This window comes from Pseudorasbora parva, chromosome 2 (genome assembly GCF_024679245.1).
Source record: "Pseudorasbora parva isolate DD20220531a chromosome 2, ASM2467924v1, whole genome shotgun sequence".
NCBI classification, from domain to species: Eukaryota; Metazoa; Chordata; class Actinopteri; order Cypriniformes; family Gobionidae; genus Pseudorasbora; species Pseudorasbora parva.
The window spans coordinates 54118861-54133504 of record NC_090173.1 but is presented as its reverse complement, the minus strand read 5'-3'; the positions used below and the strand labels follow the sequence as shown (position 1 = coordinate 54133504).

Here is a 14644-nt window from a genome sequence, read left to right as displayed (position 1 = left end):
AAAATGCTTGTCGTGTGGGATAGCTTCATATCTGAGCCGGATATACTGAGATAGAGGCACACAAAGCGGATTTCTGAACACATCGGTAAGAGTTTGGGTCATTTTTACTCGATCTCGTTTAATCTAATTGGACGGATATTTTCTAAACGCGATAGACAAGTGAATAAAACTACCCGGTAGAATTAAAAGGGACATTAGGATATGCCACGGCTGTTTAAACCTAAAAATATATACATAGACATTTAAAAAAAAAAATACATACGCTTTAAACACTAGTTATATGTAAATGTAGCCTCACTGGGACACGCTTTCATTTTGGCTCTGATATGGTTTTGATTTCCAAGTTACATAAAATTGGATTAAATCCCATTCACAGCCCTTTCTAAATGAATATATTTTTATAGAGGAGAATCAGAATCAATGAACTATAATTTACTACCATTGTGTGAATAATGTATATTTTAAAAAAGTAATCTGATTATGAGCATTTTAAAACGTAATAAAATCTAATTACAGGAACCACATTTTTGGAGTCTGATTACCTAATACAGTATGTAATCAACACAACACTGTTTAATGTATTTATTTATTTATTTATTTATAATTCCTAATAAGTAATGTAACAAATGTATTGCTCAGTTGGTAAATTTTACGACATTTCTCTCAGACCCGTGGTTGTGTGTGTATAATGTATATGTCATGCATTTTAATTTATTTTTCTCTCCTTGTCGTTGTAACCATGTCGGCATGAATTGTAGTTAAATGTATATGGGTTCAGACTGGGCGATTTGTGGAGAGAAGAACATATGAAGAGGATTGTGCTTAATCGGTGACGGCTCTGTGATTGACAGGCCAGATCAATGGAAGTAAGAAGCATTTCTCTGAGGACAAACTGGACATTTGTAAATCTGGTTTTGTATCCACAGTGGAAAACACTATAACACGAAAACAAACAACACCAATTCATACGAGGTAAATGTATGAACCACCCACCTCCCATTGTCGTTTTGAGTGTATGCAATAAATTGCAAAGCATTAAAGTGATAGTTCACCCAAAAATGAAAATTGCCCCATGATTTACTCACCCTTAAGTCATCCATTCTTTCAGACAGATACAATCAGAGTTATATTAATAAAAGTCCTGGCTAATCCAAGCTTTATAATGGATGGAGGCATTTGGGGGGGGGGGGGGGGGGGGTCTTCAAATTCTGGGCAACCATTATAAAGCTAGGAGGAAGAGTCAGTACATTTATTAATATAACTCTTGATTGAATTTGTCTGAAAGAAAAAAGTCATACACACCTAGGATGGCTTGAGGGGGGAGTAAATCATGGGGTCATTTTCATTTTTGGGTGAACTATCCCTTTAAAGGCAATTGAATGAGCAATAAAATAAAATACCCTGTTATGTGTGCCTTTGCTTAGCCTGTGTTTTAGTGTAATTAATTGTTGCTGATTATATATATATATATTTGTTGATAATGCTATTTCAAATTAGTTTTTTTTTTTTTTGGTTTGGTTGCTGAATTGACAGTGCATTTATTAAAAATATGGTTGATGAAGTAATGGTTTGTCACAAAAATGTATTATTTATTTTGTGCACAATCACAGAGATGGGAAATCTGCATGTAGTTATTATCATATGTAACTGTATATGCAATAAACACTTCATTTGATGATTATTTTTGTCCTCATTGATTCTCAATATTGGGATAACCCGGCAAGATGCTAGACATGAGTTTGAACGAGTCGGCAAGAAATATATCTGCTTGCATTAATAAACAATAGTGAGACTATAGTGAAACAATAGTGAGACTAATCTGATTTATGAGTATATCATATGACAGATTAGTTTTACTGCTGCTTATCATCTGATGACTTCCTAATAATCTAATATTCCCATGAATCCTATTATTCTCTCTGTAACTTTAAATCTACCAACCCCCAAATACACAGTAAAAAACGTTGGGTTATTTTTTTAACCCAACCGTTGGGTTACACATGTTGGGTCAATATGTTGGGTTATTTTGCAAAACGTTGGGTTATTTTAACATCGTTGGGTTATTTTTAGTAATAACCCGGCCGTTGGGTTAAATACGGTTTCCCCAGTGACGGTTCAAATTTTAACGGCAAACCGTCCAGTTACTGCCAACAGAAGACGCTGCTGCAGCCTGATTATGAAATGAAAGGTAAGACATGTCATTTTTTTATGAATACAACTCTTATAACATTATGTATTGTGTACTGAAACGTTGAATAAAGTCGAAAACTGAATTTTATTTAAAAAAAATCCCGTTAATGCTCTCTGGAAAAATGAGATAGATTGGAAATAAACCATAGCTATCCCAGTTAGCTCGCTAGCAGTAATAAAGTAAAAACATTATTCTAGTGTACCTATTTAGAAACTTAATACGGCGATAAAGAAAGTAAGTAACGTATGCCTAGTCTGAAATCACTATCTAAAGCCGCGCGGAGCATTATCAGCTCGGCCCGTGCAGCGCGAGCTCAGACCCGGTCACACGACACCACAGCAGCGCTGTGAGATCAAGGGGGAAGCGTTTGAATTCGCCGAATATCCAACAGTATAACTTACTGCTCTAAATATCTGGTGTGAGATGAATGAGTGCAGATATTCACAACAGCATTGACGCAGAAAACTGAAATATTGTGCTAACAATTGTAACGTTAGTTCACGACAGTTAGAATGTTTAACAACCCACAAATTACCTAGTTTTACCGTAGTAAGTTAACACAAACTGCAACTATGATAATTTGGCAGAAATGTGGTAGGCCTATATTCATAATGAATGTTGTCATATGAATATATATTATGCATGTTACTATTAAACGTATTACAGGAGTAGCTAAATCATACAACTAAAGTACGTTTTCTTATGAAGCTATGACAGTTTTTGCCTTTATTTTAAATATGTTGTACTAAATGTGTTATATACCTGTGTTTTAGACCAATGGATTCATTTGTGAAGCAAAGACTAGAACAGTTGAACCTCTGCCATTTAATTAAAGGTGAGTACGATATTGAAACAAGTTGTACACAATTATTTTTTAAAGACTAGTTTACTTTTCTGGTTATTTTCCCCTGCTTCATTCTAATGCAGAGGAAGGATTGGATCTCAGTGGTTCTTGACTCTAGTCCTGGAGTATCACCAATAGTACACAAGTTCGATGTCTTCCTTATCTGACGCACATTTCCGGGTTTGGAGTCTCTACTAACAAGCTGGTAAGTTGAATAACATTAGATAGGCCAATGTGCAGTGCAGGGGCTACTACAGAACCAGGTTATTTGGGAAACAACCAGTTTATAATTATTTTTTTCAGCTGTCTTCTCTCATTTTCATACAGTATGTTTTAATTTTAAAAAGTTGTTTTGGTTGTGTCCAAGTGCATATGAAATCAGGTCCACACATTTGGAAGGTGAAAACTGTTTTTTTCTCTTTTTCTGTGAACTTGTCTTTCAAAGATGATCATGGAGAAATTGCCTTTAAAACCCTTCCTGCCATCCTGCCATCATCGCCATACCTCACAAATGGACAACATGGTGTGTCCAACATATGCTGAAATGAAGAGAAGCTTAATTACATTCACCCATCAGCCTGTAAGTAAAAGCAACACTATCAAATTAGCTTTGATAAAGTGCATCCATTTATTATTTCCTTTAGTGATTTTGCTTGTTAATAGATTATCCAATAGTTCACCCAAAAAATATCCCATAATGTACTCACCCTCAAGTCATCCTAGGTGTATATGACATTCTTCTTTCAGACGAACACAATCAGTTATTAATAAATGTCCTGACTAATCCAAGCATTATAATGGTCAAAATTTGAAGCCCAAAAAAGTGCATCCATCCATTATGAAAGTAATCCATACGGCTCCATGAGGTTAATAAGGGCCTTCTGAAGTGAACCGATGGGTTTTTGTAGAAAAAATATCCATATTTAAAACTTTATAGACTAAAATAACACATTTTCGACAGACAGCCTTCCTTATTCAACTTACAAAGAAACTGTAACGCCTCTTGCAATTCAAAACGCTTACGCTAAGTTCAACTTAATCGTCTCGGCATTTACGCTTTTTTACACTACGTCCAACGTTATTCTCACAGCAGTTACGCTTTTTTCAGAAGTTGAATACTTAATGCGGTCCATTGGAAGCTAGATATTTTACTTTATAACGTGTTAAATATGGATATTTTTCTTACACAATCCCATCAATTCACTTCAATGGGTTCTTATTAATCTCCGGAGCCGTGTGAAGCACTTTTATAATGGATGGATGCATTTTTGGGCTTCAAATTATGGGCTTCCATTATAAAGCTTGGAAGAGCCAGGATATTTTTATTAATATAACTCAGATTGTATTTGTCTGAAAGAAGAATGTCATACACACCTAGGTTGGCTTGAGGGGGAGTAAATCATGGAATCATTTTCATTTTTGGGTAAACTATCTCCTCGTGTTGTTGTAAGACTTTCGTTGTTCTTTAAAACACAAATGTTAAAGAAATCTGCAAGGTTTCTGTCCCTCCATTGACGACCTACGCAACTACCACTTTAAGACCCAGGACAGACAGCATTAAAGTAATCCATGGGATTCAAGTGGTTTAACCTCAGTTTTATGAAGCGACACGAGTGCTTTTTGCAACAACAACACACAAAAAAACATAACACAACAACATTTGCTCTCTTTTCAACACAACACGCATGCGTCAAGGGGCTCTCGTGAATATGTGTTGAGATTAATGTTTTGTAAATAAAGTGGTAAATTATGGTTAAGGGATAGAATATACGCTTGTCACTCCATAAAACTGAGGTTGAATTACTGGAGTCACATGGATTACTTTAATGTCTTTACTGCCTTTCTAGGCCTTTCTGTGTTCAGAAGATGAACCAAAGTCTTGCGGGTTTGAAACAGCATGAGGATTAGTATGTTGATTGGTGAAAAATGAACAGCAGATGTAATGACTAATTAGTGACAATTTGTTTAATTCAGTACAACCCTGCTTCATTGTAACTTTTACGTAATTTAACACTGCTGATGTCGTCACAGTGCAAGCAAACTGAACTTTTTTTAATTCTTTTAAGGTTGGAACTAACATGGAGCATTAGCTGAACAGTGAGACAAGCCAGGATCCACATGACGATGCTTGGGGACAAAGAGACCTCGCTGATTTTTTTCATTTTCATTGTGGAGGCAGTTGAACAGAAGACCTTATTTCAAGCACTGGCTGTATGTTTCAGATTTTTTATTTATTTATGACATGAACTATCCAAAGACCTCTGCCCCATTTGGGAGATTTTGTAGCATGCAAACTTGAATATATATTTTGCTGCCTCATTAAAAACTTTGATTATCATAATTTGTATTTGTTTTGCTACTTAAGATATGTTAACAACACATAAAGGCATACAGTGTACAATGTAGATTTTTTAATAAAGTTGTTTATTTCTGGAAAAATTTAATATTATGAATTTGTGTATTCTGTCCATATTTGTATAGGTTTTTAATGTAATATTTGTTGTGTTCATTTTTAATTTTTGTTTTGTATGCACACCTTTTATGTATGTTTACCTTATGTACATTTTTGTGTATTATGTGTGCTGTGTATTTTGAATTTAATATTTACACATTTATGTATATTTACAATAAATATTTACTCCCCAATATTTAGTTTGACATTTAAAATATATATTTTAAAGCACATGTATTGTTTTATACAAATAAAAAAATCTGTATTTGAAAACAATGGGTATTTTATTTATTAAAATAATGGCTTGAATAAAAATAAAAATTTAACTCAACTGTTGGGTTACATTTAACCCAACTGTTTTGTAACCCAATGCATTGGGTTAAAATAACCCAACGTTGGGAAGGTGCTATACCAACCCACAGTTGGGTTACGTGTTGGGTTATTTTTAACCCAACGTTTTTAAGTGAGTACTGACGTCAGCTGTCCTCATTTAACCCCTTCCCTGCCAGATGAGCATCTCTATGTGTTGATTGTTAAATGTCTTCCACACTAATGAGAATACATGAAATGTCAGCATGTACATTTTATATAACAAAAAAAAGAGATGCATTTTAACTTGCCATTTGGACAATTCCCTGGAGCCCAAATCCAGTCATGTTGAGTCTCACGGGTATATCTGTGGCAATAGCCAACAATACATTGTATGGGTAAAAATGATCCATTTTTCTTTTATGCCAAAAATCATTAGGATATTAATATCATGTTCAATGAAGATATTTTGCAAATTTCCAACCATAAATATATCCAAAATGTATTATTAGGGGTATTATTCATCGCTAAGGACTTCATTTGGACAATTTTAAAGGAGATTTTCTCAATTTTTTGATTTATTTGCACCCTCAGATTCCAGATTTTCAAATAGATCGGCCTAATATTGCCCTAACAAACCATACATCAATGAGAAGATTATTTATTATCAGCTTTCAGATGAATCTTAAATCTCAGTTTCAAATAATATACCCGTATAACTGGTTTTGTGGTCCAGGGTCACAAATGGTACAACAATAAATAGCAACAGATTGCAAACACATTTTACTATACAGTAGAATATAATACATATCCAAGATCTCAATACAGTATACATAAAGTTTGTGCTGTTGGACAAGTGTTTAATTCCTATAACAGTAGAGGCTAATATCCTAATAAATAATTTTAAAAATTAATTAATTTAGGCCAGTGGTTCTCAATTCCAGTCCTTGCCTCCTGCAAATTGGTGCTTGGTACCAGAATTGAGAACCACTGATTTAGACTTTAACCCACAAAGGATGGATTTTTTTTTGTATGTTGAGAGACAAGAAATTATGTCCAGAATCATATTTTGATTGGTTTAGTATTGCACACTTTATAAATACACTTCATCACTTTTTTAACACCATTCTATTAAGCATCTGTAACCCTAAAGAGAGAATTCATCCAGAAACTCAAACGAAATTTCCTCGTGTCATGATTAACTTTCTGATTTTATTTTTGCATTGTATTTTTTTTGAAGGCAGTGCTCATTTCATTGCCCATATTCTTTCAACTCTTCTCCAGCTTGTTAGTAGTGACTCCCAAGTCCTGAAATGAATGGGTCTGATAAGGCTGGCCACACACTTGAAGATTTTGAGCCTGATTTGCAGCCAATCGGGGCGTGGCTTGATTTGATGCTTGTCCCAAACTACTTTTTGTCCAAAGTGTCCTCGATTGTGTGGTGTCATTAAGTTTATTTTAATGCTCCCAATCGTTTAATAATCATAATTATTAAACATGTCACAAACATGCCATGAAAGTGAAGTATTAAGAACGATCACCCATATTCTTTTTTTCTCTCTCTCCTTTGTTTTTCTTCCCATAAAACAAAACTCCCGCCAGAAAGAGCAGCTGACAATGTCACTCGTCCTCCATCCAGGGTTGCCAGGTCTGTGTAAGAAAAGTAGCCCAAATGCCAGTCAAAAGTGCCTCAAAAATAGGCCAATGCGATTTTATACACTGAATTTGTACGTCTGGGTTGTGATGGAGCGCCGAAAACGTACGTGCGGTGGTGGAAAACCTCCTGCGAGAAAATGGTTTACCCCGGCAACAACATAAAAGTTGCCCAATTTGGCAACACTTCCTCCATCTGTTTTTTACCCTTCAAGTCACATTTGATCTCTCGCGTCTCGAGATCTCACTGTGGAAATGGTGCTACAATCGACAGGTGTGTGTTCCCGTTGTCTGAACAAATCTTCTAGTGTCTTCATTAAGAGAATTATAATGCTAAAAATCAGGTGAAACTGCCCCTATCTCTGTGGTCTCCACAGTTTTAAAAGCAATTAAGATTTGAAAATTGTCTGTGTCCCAGGCCTAACAGGGGACATCAAAATAGTGTACTATTGGTGTACCTCCAGGAACAGGGTTGGGAAACTCTGCCCTAAAGCAGTGGTTTTCACAAAGTTTCGGGTTTATTTATTATAGTCCTTTACGATTGTTCCTCTTCAGACTGTGTGAACATTATCCCCGCTGTAAGCCTTGTCAGGCTGTAAGATCTAAGGTGTCATTAATGTCAGACTACGATAATCAAGGCGTGTTAAAAACGGACGCACGCAAGAAAACTCATCCAGGGTTTTATATCATCAATCAATGAGCTGCCTTACACACATTGAAATGGCTTCAAATAAATCTATCTTTCAATTTAGTCATGGTTGTCTTGAAAAACGTAAACAAATTCGTAATGACACCTTAGAAGTCACACTGCCAGAATTTTTGAGGTAAAATTTAATCGTAACGGTCATTAATCGGCTGTGGGTTAACATGTCAGATTTTAGCATAGGATAAGAGGAATTTGTTAAATTTGTCTCAGACGGCCAAATTAAGGCCAAAATCACACCGTATGCACCCAGTTTAACCCTGACCACTCTGCATATTTCTCTCCTTTATTCAACGCACCGGATTCAGATCATCAGCTCAACAGGAACTGTGTAAGAAAAAAAAAGACGTGCATAATGTGCAGAGCGGTGGATCCCCAGGACCAGACAGGGGGTCTTAAAAAGTCTTAATTCACCATTATACAAATTAAGGCCTTCAATCATCCCTGTCTTAGACCAGCGGTTCCCAAACCAGTCACGGAAGGCCCTTAGCATTGCACATGTTAGCTGCGTCCGAAACCTGGAAAATGCTGCCTTTGGAGGACACATTTAAAAGCATCAAGCAATGTCCGAATCTAAAGTTTGCTTCACTTCCTGTCTCCTTCATCTGATCGAGTTTTGAAGAAAGCATGTATCCTTCGCTGCCTTTGATACCCCACAATCCTGTGCTTTCCATTCAGTGACAGTTGAGCTGGGAAAATAAGATGGCGTCCGAAAGTTGCTTTTGTTGGTCAGTTTGTGTGTAAATGTAGGTTTTTAACCAATATTTTCCACTTCTGATGTCATTTCTAGCGAGACATGTCTAATGTAGTAATGAAATATGTGTTTAGTTCTCACCAAAGCTGGCTCTATTTTGCTGTAGATCATTAAACTGTTACACTGCCTAAGAAGTCTGTCCGAAATTAGTTTTGTGAGGTGCCTTCATGCACAAAACATATGGGGTTACTATTCTGCCACAATTCCACGTGCAAGATCATATTTTGAGTGCACAAAAGGGCGTTTCACACACACGTGAACTGAGTTTTGCGGAAAAAGGTTCGTCTCGCAAATAAGCGAACGAAAATAAATTTTGCATTTAAAATAAGCTTATTTGGATGTGCACCAAAGTTATATTTCACATGTGCAACGTCTCACAAGACTCGGACAAGGAAATATACATGGTGGAAATATTCAAATTTAACACTTATAATGTCTTTGACATTTATTTCCAAGTTCAAATGTCTACCATTTGACAAACACGCATAAGTATCTTATTTTTCCTAAATTAATATAAAAGGAAGAAGTATAAGAGGTATGCATGTCCATGCTTGTCATTTCAATATACATTGGATGGTTTTGCATAGACTATGCATGGTCACAAGACTTGTACTGTACAATAATGTAAAATATAGACTGAATTACTAATTTTACATATACTATTTGGGTATGCACATTGAAATGCAGGCTTGTTCTTCCTCACTGCAAAAAAATACCAGTTATGTGGGTAACAATTACACATATGCACATAACAGGAAGTGAAAATCTTGGGTGTGTAACCCTAGTGTCGGGTCAAACCCAAGATCTTCACTTAATGTTATATTTGTATGTATGTAATGGTTACCCACATAACAATTTTAATGCATTTATTTATTTTAGTTATTTAATTTTTCTAATAAGGAAGAACAAGCCTGCATTCCAGTGTGCACAATATACATCCTAAATAGTAAAATGAGTAATCCAGTCTTTTTAGCACAATCAAATTATTCTTTTTTTTTTAAAGAACATCTGTCATGAATGTTTATTTATTTTATTTTTTTTTGTTTAAATTAATTCAAGGATATGAAGTATATTTATTATTATTTTACTGTTTTTACATTGCATTTCGATGGCCTTAATTTTTAAATATTCAGAGGCCAGAAATATTTTGTTCGCGTTCATTAATTAATATAGGCGAAAAGTCTGCCCATTTTTATTTCTGAAAATGTGTAACATTAGAGACCCTAAATAACTTAAAAATCACTTGAAGATCTATTATCTACTTGATACGATTTGATATTAATTTAGAAAAAATAAGATACTTGTGTGTTTGTCAAATGGTAGACATTTGAACTTGATTTTCAAGCTTTTTTCTGTTTTTTTTTTTCAACCCAGAAATTGGGTTGTTTGAATGGATCGAATCACTGGTGTGAATCTCACAAAAATACAGAAAGGTTTCTTTACTCTGCTTATAGAAAATGAAGAACAGAGAATGCGTATCAGATGAGTTTTAATCTTTTATGTGTTATTAATTAATCTATGAAGCTACTGTAAACGGTATTGTTTTATATATGTATATATTAGTCTAATTGTTATATTACAATGCTAGTTTACTTTGTTGTAAATGACAAAGCCTGCTAAATACCCGTTATATTCAGCTACAGACTCATTTATTCTTCTGTGTTTCTAGCAGTAACGCCCCCAACTCGTACAGATCGGGGCTTAAAGAAAATCCCCAACTTCCCACTGGTATTTACGACTTTGTGGTGGCGTTCATGTGCATTTAACTCGTAAATACGATCTTTACGACATGACTTGAACGCATCAGTAGATCTGGCATTCAGGCATTGGAAATGCACACTTCAGCACCATTTTGAGCACAACGCTAAGACCTAAAGCACAATCAATGTAGAATTCAACAGCTAAGATGAGGCGTGTCTTCCTCTGCTTGTAAACAAATTTCCTTGCTTCCGCCGGCTCTACGTCATATCCTTGCGCATGCGTCGCGGTGCTTTGTGAGTCTTTAGTGCCTTTTATGGGTCTTGAGAGAGGAAATGTCATTGCTGCCAATAAAGGCCTTTCTGAGCCATCGGATTTCAACACTAATATCTTTATAAACAGGTTTTAAGGGTCTGGAATGACACGCGGAAGAGTTATTAATGACACATTTTTGGGTAAACTAACTCTTTGACACCATGTCTACACCGGACGCAACAAAGCGTCCGGTGCAAATCCATTTCTCCTTCCTATGAGAAGTATTGCGAGTGCTTGAGGTACGTCTTAAATAGAGCGAGGTATCAGTCACGTTTTGCAGCATCGAGTATAGACAACATCAATAATTATAATGGGTTATATTGTCTTTTGTCAAAGTTGTTAATATAAATACATAAACAAGAGTGTTGGGACAACGATATACCATTTCGTTTTAAGTCACCATTATGGTGATCAGTGTTTTCTTTCGTTTTAGTTTAGTAAAACATGCTTGAGAAATGTATCACAAATATACAATACACTTACAAAACACACTTTTATTAATATTTAAATAAAGTGTGAAGACGTCAGTTTTCCTAGGCTGGACATCGCTTTTGACCGCTACTAAAGGAAAGTACAAAATATCATTCAAAAGTGGAGAATGCTTTTAATTAAACCAAAAACACACAAATCAACAATACATTTGTATTGTGTAGCTCAAAATGCTGGCCAAAAACGAGACTCTCTCTCTGACTGAATCTGAGCTGATGAGGTCTTAGCTTTAGTACACTTCTAATCGAAGATGTAAGTCTGCTGCTCTGACCGCACAATCATCGCTCTTAAAACATCACAGCATGCCCATTTCCTCTTAAATCACCACTGCCTAAATATGAACAAAAGAGACAAATGGTTAGAAAGCCACATATGTGATTCTGAGGTCGCTCTGTGGCTTTCTGGCTGCCCGAGGAAGGCCCAAAGTGCTCCACTGAGAAAACTTTGGCTAGTGAGCTGTGACACATTCATTTACACCTCCGTTTGAGTCTGCAGTGCTCGTGCTGACCCGTAGTCTACATTTCCATCTCAAGCCTAAGCCTCTTTTTGTATATCATTCCTGCTTTCCTTGGTGAAATTATATGTAGCACAGCTGCTTTCCCTTCCAGAATAATGTATAGTTTCTAAATTTAAAAGAGTGAGGGAAATGTTTTTCACCTTTTACAAAGGGCTCGTGCGATAGCACTGCATATGAAGGTTTAGTTTCCCTAAAGACACATCATTGTTGTGTTGTATTGGTCCAGATATTAGTGAGGGGACATCGCTGTAGTTGTGAATTGTGGTCTCTGCAGAGTTAAAGTATTCCTGTAGCAACTTCCTAAATCATTAAAAGCCACCCTTATGTGTGTTTGCACTTGTGTGTGTTGTTTGTGATAACCGTAAAAACTGACAGTGAAGTCACACATAAATGAATGTCTCTACATTAGATTAACAACTAGATTTGGCATGTTAAAAGATAAGCAGCTGCATCACTAACTTAATACATTAAAGTGTGACAGCTCAGTTGTTTATTAAACCGTAGCATTTCCTCTAATGAGCATTTTCCCGGTAGCAGTGTAGCTCGACAAAATGCCAAATCATTGTTTTTAATGTCGCAAATGCAGCCGAGCAAGACGCAACGTGTTCACCTTAACACTCTCATAAGTAATTTTAAAAGTCTGATTAATTTACGGGAATCAGTTTACAGCAAATTTGCAGATGTGTTTTAGTTATTGCTGCCACCTTAGAGTCATTGAAAACATTGTTTTCATTGTTTGTTTTTTGGCCAGATAACAATTCTGGTTACATTATAAATAAAAGAACGAAAAAACTCCTATTTTGGCTGATTGTCGATTGCTAATGTTTTATTTCCAAAGAGTCCGGCTGTTGTTTTAGACTATTGTTCACTGAAAAAAATTGGAGTGACATTTACTTAAAAAAAGCTAGGCAACTTTTTCCACACAGAAAGTGCTTGTACTCTTTACTCGGGCTAAGTAATATTTACTTACTAGAACCACTTATTTTTTATGTAAAATAAACAGTAAATTGCTCTGTCAATACTCATCTATAGATTGTAACTTTCACTCAGATTACCATTGCATCCAATTACAAAACCCAAGTGAATATTTCTGATATTTCTTTGTCCAGTGATAAAACAACGTGTAGGACATTAAGACATCTGCAAAGACATTAAGTTATTGTTACTTAATTATATTTAACTTAGCAGGTTGTATTTATTAAAAGTAATCAAGTACATTTAATTTTAAAAGGTGACATGCATCATGCCACAATGCATTCTGGGAGCCATGGATGAGTTTTGCATGATGCACCCAGAATGCATTGCAGCATTAAGCATGTCACAACTGTTGAGATTCTTGATGTCTGTGTGTGAGTAAAGCTCGCAGGAATTCAAAGAGCTTAGTGTACAGTCTGTTATAAAACGTATTCAACTTTTCTGGTTAAAACTGTGCTGGATCTTTTCTAAAATAAAACAAGGTTAATAATATAATTGCTCACACTCAGTCATAAGATCTGTGAATTAAGCCACTACACAATGATCATATTCTGATCATCAAGCGGCCAAAAGCATCTGATCGTGTTTTCTCTGCTTTTCTTGCCATAGCAAACCCAGAGACAGCAGTGAGAGAAACACTTGTGATTAAAACTCACGTTCAGTTAAAAGTCAAAACTTATTGAGAATAAGTCAGCCACATAAAAGCAACATCCCAAAATGACCGTCTCTGCCACCGCTGAACAAGTGGGATCTTTTTGTTAAAAAAAACAAAACAAAACAAAAAACATGCGCATTTTTAAATATAAGATAAAATGTCGTCTTTTTTCTCAGTTATTACATGTATAGACTCTGTACATTTTACTTAACAAGATGTATAGTTCCAACTTAATCTTGATTTTACAATGTAATAATTACATGAATTAATGTACTAGATTTTACCATACCACAAAGTCATTTTTTTCAGTGTTGTAGCCTTCCTTGAAAATAATGGTAATGCAATAATGATGTTCAGTGTTAATGTTATAAAGGTTAAAGTAATATAGCAATTATAATGAATGGCTTGACCTTCAGCTTCCATGTTCTAGTAAAAAGTATGTGAAACGCCTGAGATTTGCCCGAGCAAAGCTCTGCACTCTTGTGAATACTCTCTTAACCGATGAACATTTCAGTGATTGATTGTGCTCTTGAGAGCGTTGAAACTAATATAAATAGCCTTTTCCAATGCATTTTTGCAGCGTTGAGCAATGTAGCCAATCACAAGCATATCTGATGAGTTCTTGAACGCAATGGCCAATCAGACGTGTTTAAGTTAGAATCCCCTCACTGCTCAAAACACCAGAGTTTTTGTCCAGTGCTGAGATCCTTATAATTTAACTTGTCACAAAAAGTGTAGACATTATGTGTAGGCTAAATAAGATATTCATTGTATAGTCAGCTTAATTGATTAGCAGAACTTTGTGAGATTGTAATGAATTAAGATGATGATGTTTTTCTCAGCATAGTCCCCTTTATCTTGCTCACTGGGGTTGTATAAGGCATTATTCTCAGTGTAGTACGGACGCTGCTTACGTACATTTATTGTGAAAGTTGCTTATATCCAAATTATTTTTATTGAAAATGTTCTTCATATACATCCAACATAATGTATGGACAGTTTTTCAATATATGGATGGATTTTAGGAAGGGGGTCCCTCAAAAGGTTCATCATATTTGGGGGTCCTTGGCATCATCAATTTAAAAAAAA

The 14644-nt window shown here is 35.5% G+C and overlaps 1 long non-coding RNA gene across 1 annotated transcript; it reads left to right on the top strand.

The window, feature by feature from the left end:
- The first annotated feature begins 1997 nt into the window (after positions 1–1997).
- Positions 1998–5947, top strand: LOC137055448 (uncharacterized). Its single transcript, XR_010900011.1, has 5 exons — positions 1998–2188; positions 2965–3026; positions 3119–3240; positions 3481–3615; positions 5102–5947. It is a non-coding gene; the product is annotated as an uncharacterized lncRNA (long non-coding RNA).
- The last annotated feature ends 8697 nt before the right edge of the window (positions 5948–14644 follow it).